The sequence below is a fragment of the Aristolochia californica genome, unplaced genomic scaffold (genome assembly GCF_029961685.1).
Source record: "Aristolochia californica isolate CCGP_79_NKW_82.1479 unplaced genomic scaffold, dmAriCali1.0.hap1 SCAF_257, whole genome shotgun sequence".
NCBI lineage: Eukaryota > Viridiplantae > Streptophyta > Magnoliopsida > Piperales > Aristolochiaceae > Aristolochia > Aristolochia californica.
The window spans coordinates 24,971-31,281 of record NW_027181945.1 but is presented as its reverse complement, the minus strand read 5'-3'; the positions used below and the strand labels follow the sequence as shown (position 1 = coordinate 31,281).

General features: G+C 34.8%; 2 non-coding genes across 2 annotated transcripts; one reads left to right on the top strand and one right to left on the bottom strand.

Annotated features, from left to right (window-relative positions):
• Window positions 1-1,203: 1,203 nt before the first annotated feature.
• TRNAT-GGU (transfer RNA threonine (anticodon GGU)) lies at window positions 1,204-1,275 on the bottom strand. Its single transcript has one exon. It is a non-coding gene; the product is annotated as a tRNA-Thr (tRNA).
• Window positions 1,276-2,671: 1,396 nt separating this feature from the next.
• On the top strand, window positions 2,672-2,745 carry TRNAD-GUC (transfer RNA aspartic acid (anticodon GUC)). The gene has a single exon. It is a non-coding gene; the product is annotated as a tRNA-Asp (tRNA).
• The last annotated feature ends 3,566 nt before the right edge of the window (window positions 2,746-6,311 follow it).

Sequence of the window (6,311 nt, the reverse complement as noted above, 5' to 3'; positions counted from 1 at the left end):
TTCGTGATATGATATTGAGAAAAGATCAATAAATATCTCTATGGATTCTCCTAATTTCATTTAGGGTATACTAAACGACTACGGTATCATATATTATGGTATCATTTATATATAACGAAACTCAACTTCTTTCCTTTATTTGATTTGATTGTTTTTTGTTTCTTATTGTTTTCTTTAGCTTAGTTATATTTCCTTCGGATGAATCTAAAATACCAGACTATACCTTTCCCCATTTTCGCGAGTAGAATAAAAAAAGGGGATTTAAAATATATCCTTCTTTACTCCGGCAGAAAAAAAGGGAAATATTCCCAATATCTTTTGTCCCTGCCCCTAAATAGAAATTAAATAGGAAGTGGAGATTGGAAATGAAAGTCCCGTTCTCACATTCGTTCTCCATTACATTAGCGGAACAAAAATATCTGATGCATCCATATGGAAATATTTGATACATGAAGTTATGTGACCCGATATCTATATCTAAGTCCTATATGGATATAAACCGATCTTTTTCTGGAACCAAAAAAAGATATTGAAAAATAGACTGTTCTTGTGACTCGGAATAAACATTTCTTTGTGGAGGAAAGGGATGGGCGATTTATTCCTATGGGTCATCTAGGAACAAGAAGATTCAATCGGAAATATCGACAAATTCTTGCGTGGTCCAAGGAAATAAAAAAAAGGCCCGGCTTCCACAATTTAATCTCTATTGAATATGAATATTTTTTAATATAAGAATAGCTGATATAGTCACCATTCAATGGGTCAGGTCCACTTATTTTTTATTTTATTGATTTCTAAATTTTCTTTTCCGATCGATTTTATTGGAACAGTATTTTATTGGAACAGTGGAGAAGTCGGAATGTTTTGGTTTGCTGATTCATAATCTGAATTGGGTATCTAAAATATATATGTACCAGGACCAAAAAAACAGGAATAATGAAAAATGAGGAGAAGTATACCCTGTAATGACAACATAGCGGTCCCCCTAATAAGATTAGGGCAATTACTTATCATCATAATGAACAAATGTTCAACTTTGTACCTATAACTCATTCTATAATTTATTTTGAATAATAAATAATAACTCATTATGTGGGCAGTTACCTTAGATATATTTATTATATTACAAATAAATATAAAAAATCTCTCTTTTCTCTGCTGAATAATGAACACTAAGACTGCAAACTGGAGCTTCATGAAAAAAGCCCCTTATCGGATTTGAACCGATGACTTACGCCTTACCATGGCGTTACTCTACCACTGAGTTAAAAGGGCCCGTTTTATTCAATTCAGGAAGAAGCCACTCGCTGCTATGAGTCTACTACATGATCCATATATTTACTATATGTACATATATACATGTATGCATAGGGATTCACTCAGGAACAAGAAATTTGATTTACCTATACCTATGAGATTCTATGAAAAAAAAAATGATTATTTTCTTTTGTATATTTGATAAATAGCAATGGTAATGCAATGAATTCTTTCAGGGCCGGGCCTATACTAATTGCTTTGCTTTTATTGACCCATCCAGATGAGATTCACTTGATTGATACATGTACGAATCTGACATCGATTCAAAATATTTCAGCGAATCCCTTCCCTGATTTACCAGTTCTACATCATCTTTTTGAATCGATCAAAAAAAGCATTCTATCGTTTTTTAATTTCCTGGCTTAGTATTAGTGTGAGATAAAGATAGGTTATATCCCATCTTAACGATGAGTGAGTCGATGAGTCAAAATGGAAGAAAGGTTTGACTTACCTTTTCTGTCTGTCGAACAAATCATTTCCTGAGGGGATCCCATACTTCGTTATATATATATAGGATATAGGACGGGATGGTTCATTTCATGAATTAAAATCAAAAATTCTATGGAATCGTAGAAGCAGGAAAGATTTTTCGGATCTAGTCATCCCATTATAATTATACATTACATTATATTGACAATTCCAAAAAACTGCTCATACTATGAACATAGTATGATGGCGATCGGGCAGGTATGCCCCTATCGTCTAGTGGTTCAGGACATCTCTCTTTCAAGGAGGCAGCGGGGATTCGACTTCCCCTGGGGGTAGGGTACTACGAAAGGAAGTTGATCATGGATTATCAATAAGCCCAGAATTTGTTCTTCCTGGGTCGATGCCCGAGCGGTTAATGGGGACGGACTGTAAATTCGTTGGCGATATGTCTACGCTGGTTCAAATCCAGCTCGGCCCACTAATTCGCCGATCCATGATAACCAAATTTGTCCTCCAGAAATGCCCATTATTTAGATATTTAGAATGCCCCATATATTCTAAAATTCTAAAAGTATTCTAAGGATATATGGGAATAAAAATATAGGGATAAAGGGTCCATTTTTTCTACAATACCCCTTGGTTTCTTTCCAATTTCTCACATCTTCTGATCTGTCTAAAGATCTAGATTCCCAATTTGTTGCAAAGGTAGTAAAGAAAAAAAGAGTCCTTTTTCCATTGAAAAATAGATTCTCAATATATTAGTAGGATTACCAGTAATCTGTGTCATTCTTACTCTAGTCCGTATCCATGTGGATATCAGTATATCAGTCGTGTTTCTTTTACAACACGAGAATATTTCTCGTAAATAGAAACGAAACGAATGAAAGCATAAGAATACATATATGCATGCTGTATACCTCACCCTGGGATTGTAGTTCAATCGGTCAGAGCACCGCCCTGTCAAGGCGGAAGCTGCGGGTTCGAGCCCCGTCAGTCCCGACCTCGGATCCGATGAATCCATCAATTCATCTTCCCATTTTCTGTGAGGAGGGGGCCCGGGACAGGATTGAATTTCCTGCGGGGATCCTTAATTTTTTTTTATTTTGTTTTTCGTTTCGAATTTCTCATCGGACAAAGACGGGAATTTCAATTATTTGAACTAGTACCGATTGCTGGGGGAGAGGCATACGTAGTCGTAGGTATCGCCATACTGGGGATTCCAAGAGAGACCCACTGGTTTGACTTTTTCAATTGCTTCTGATCCATGAAATGGAATAGGGTACAGAGTACCCATACGTTTCCAGGGAGTACATATACAAATTGTACTCGTTTATTCTACGATACACAATTAACTAACTTAGTAACATAGTTACTCGGGCAGCAGAGTACTATTAAACCTACTCCCTTTTGTTTTCGTGTTTTCGAGATACGATTTTGTGCAATCTCAATTAGTAAAGTAATTAAAAACAATCTATCTATCTTATTCTTATTCAAATTGCATGCTGAATTTAGCTTTCAGTCCCAATCCAAGGAAAAAGAGGGTCCTTACTTTTAATATAAAGTAAAGGATCAAACAATGATCCGTCCCTTTTGTTTCTTTTCCACAGGGGGAATGAATCATTTTTTTTTTCTTTATTTTCTTTATCTTTATATAATATATATTTTTATTTTAGGGTTTCATCGAAGAAGGAGAAAAATCAATAAAGAAAGAATTTGTCGGAATATTAGATCTTTTTTTTTATATCGAGACCCATCCCATACCCATACCTTTATCACATTTCTCTGCCTTCCAGGAGGATTAGATCATTACGAAAACTTCGCTTCGAGCTTAACTCCTCCCCCTTTCCATTTCACTCCTACTGTTTAGGTCTGTTACCAATGGAAGGCCGGCAACAGAACACAGGTCAGATGATACCTCGTCGGATGATTCTTATAAAGAAGATGATAGATTTTAGAAACTAAAGAATGAAAAAAAAAAAGATGAGAAATTCAATGGGATTCTTGATTAGATCAGGAATCCCATTTTTGATTCGGTATGGATAAAAGATCTTCCTATGTTATACTATTCAATTCTCGACGATGAATCGATTTAATAGATCAGATATTGTTATTCATATTCATAATATAATATTGAATATTGATCCGATTCAGTATCAACCATCAGGATGCACCCATTGAATTTACAGGAGAAATCTTTTTATTTTTATTTTTTTTTTTCTATGGGATTAGATCCCGAGTTATTGCGAAGCAAAAAAAAACGATGAGATTATGGAAGTCAATATTCTCGCATTTATTGCGACTGCGCTGTTCATTTTAGTTCCTACTGCTTTTTTACTTATCATCTACGTAAAAACAGTCAGTCAAAATGATTAGAATTAAACTTGACTTATTAGCTCTTATCAATGATTGACGAAATAAAAGGGATTCCAATTCCAAGTCTTAAATGAAATTAGAGAACTGGAATCAACAGTATAATAGATGGTGTAGTAGAAAGGTTCATATAGTTCTTTCTACCACACTATCTATTATTATATTGTAAAAATATTGTATTGCATGTATAAAGTTGTATTGTATAAATTCAAAAAATGGATGGGTTTGATATAGACTAGATACAATATCTATCCATATAAATGAAGTAATTGATTGGGCCGTTAACAGATACCCCACGGAGTTCTATAGTCACTTCTTCGGATTTGAAAAATAAGTATAAGTAGTAAACACCACCCATTTTTCATGCTTGAGCCATGACATGAGGTGAGTCAATAAAGCATAAATAGGATTCCTAGAAGTATAAAACTTAAGTGAGCACGGATCACCCGACGCAAGATCTTATTATGCGTAGTACCCCTTTGAACAACCACTACGTCTATGGCATCTCCAGTAGAAAGTACGTATCCACGTAATAGTAGCAGTACTTCCTCTTTGAACAGTCAAGAGGGAAAAACAAATAAAAAAATAGGGGTTGGTTGCTCCTCATTGTAATATCCATAATTATGGTAAGAGCGGGTTCATCGAAATCGAATATTATATTTAGGAATAGGAAGAGTTCGGCTGGAAAAATTTCCTATCATGCGCATTCCTTTGAGTTTCGAAATACGAACAACATCAGAATCAAATCATTCAAATATTGATCGAAAGATCATTGTTCATATATTACTGGATTACCCTAGAATTTTTGAAATGGATTATCTTAAAACGCTTCGCGGAACGGTCCATTAAACATAAGCACCATTGATCCAATTTGATTACTCAACTTAATTAGTAGTACCCCTAGAGTCCACTTCTTCCCCATACTACGAGTGAAAGGGAAAACGTAAAGACCACCATTAAAGCAGCCCAAGCGAGACTTACTATATCCATGTAAATTATCTCCCCGATCTCTATGAATATGAAGGAATTATTCCATTATTAATCACTAATAATAGTGGAATCAATGGTGCAGAGTCAAAATGGCATTTTGCTCTAACGCTATTGATGAACCAATCCAATGAATACAAGAGTTCCTATACTCTAATTACAAGGATCTCCGGTCGAATCGGAAAGCAGTAAGCAAAAGCAAGATATACAACTACCCTTGGAGATCTTAAAGGAATGTTACTAATGAAAGATGTAGGAATAGTAAGACCCATTGTTTGTTTTGTTAGCTTTCATAAGCATAAGAAAAAAAAATGGAATATAAATAGAATATATATATATACCATAAAGATGTAAAAGATAACTATCTTAACTATCTATCACATACCTCTATCTACCCCCCAAGTCTTACTGTCTCTGTTTCTTTCTGTGAAACAATCGGGGGACACCCCATTACGTTCTTGGCAGGGTGTTACAAAAAACGGAGAAGTATTTTTCAACTTTTATTAGAAAATTAGATTCTATATTCTATAATATAGATATAGAATAGTTAGTTATTCTATAACTATAATAGTTATAGTTAAGAGTTGATTACCCATCCAATCCAATATTGATTGGATACCTGAGTAAGTACTCAGGGATTCTCGTGAGTCTGGATACAAAATACAAACTATCCTTAGCCCTTTCCGCAACTCCCAATTTGATTCCCCACCAACCTACCCAATTTAATTCAAGACTCAGTCAGTGGGCACCACCCTAGTAAGGTAGGGTAATTAGGAAGTATTGATAGTGCTTCCTATAATCTCCCTCAGATCCTAGAATAGAAGCAAGGATTGGATTTACATTTAGGAACCGAACCCCCTTTCCTTCGGCTACCCCGATTTTAGGTATCTGACTTTCGTAGTTCTGAATCTCACAATTTCAGTTTTACTATCGATTCGATTGATAAATCAAATACAAAGAAATAGCCCGAACCAACCAGTAATCAGTCATAAATCGGTTTTTTTTCATATTGATACCCGATTTTAACCATAACCAAATGATAAAAATTCAAGTCTTTTTTTTTTATAGAACCTCTGTATTCTTAAAATACAGTATCTACAACCCTAGTCATGCTTCTGTCAGGCAAGAATTTTGTGAGTTCTATTAGCATATGTGAGTTCTATTAGCATAGAAGGATAAGGTATTCCGAAGCTTTTCTTTTGTTGATC